The following is a 1,064-nucleotide window of genomic DNA, read 5'->3' on the forward strand; positions in this document are numbered from 1 at the left end:
CAAACCGATTAGCAACTATATAAGGAATATGGAAATATTTATAGGCTACTTACTACCTGTAAGCATATTAAATCGCAGGTTTGGGATCTATCTATGCATGTAATCGTACATATACGTAAATGCAAGATACACCTTTGACCGGTCCACACAGATGTACACTTTGATAGCATGATTCTCAATACATGACTGCAGACTTTATTTATAGGCCATAGATTTATTTATTTTGATGGATGCTGTCATAAAGATTGGGCGTTTTAACGTAATATCAACATTGCTTTCACTATAAAAGCAAGGCAAGACTTTTTTACGCTTTCAGTCATACATTCTGTGTCTTTAGCTGAGTCATACTCTATAAATTATAGGCCTACCAAAGAATTTATTTAGCGTTTCATAAAGTACCGACAGTTTCCATAATTTTATTATGCTAATTTTGTATAATTGGGTTTTCATGTACGTGAATTGTGGTATGAACTTAATTTAATGTAATCTTATAGGTTAAATCGTTTTTGCTCGGAAGATTAGCCATTAGCTACTGACGGTTGTTATAACAAAACAGAAGAAGTACCGTTTATTCGATTAAATTGTAATATTATTATTGAAAAAAGCTTATCTAATGTTAGCTATATTTATTGATAAAATTTCAATCCTAGAATTAATCAAATCATGTCTCGTTAATTACGGTTAACAAGTACGGTTTTCTGAAATTCTTTCATCCATTTAATGCATTACATTTTAAGATTCTTACTGAAGCGATAGCTACCAAAATGATTAAGTTTGCTAATATAAAAAATGTTAATTATTTTATATGAAACTGTTCTTGGTATACGATATCAAAAAAATTGAGGTAACTATAGCAAATGTTACGTTGTGGTGATTTAATAAAGAGTTGACAATTACCATAGTAATATAATGTAGTGTATTTGGATTGTACTGTAACTGTACACTGTAATCCCTCCAACCCACCCTTGAAAAGAGCAGCGCTGGGGTATTTATACTACTGTTAAATGACTTTGATTATGGGTTCATTTCAATGGGTCAGTATAAGACTCTTACAGTACTTTTTA

This window comes from Trichoplax adhaerens, genomic scaffold (assembly GCF_000150275.1).
Source record: "Trichoplax adhaerens TRIADscaffold_146 genomic scaffold, whole genome shotgun sequence".
NCBI lineage: Eukaryota > Metazoa > Placozoa > Uniplacotomia > Trichoplacea > Trichoplacidae > Trichoplax > Trichoplax adhaerens.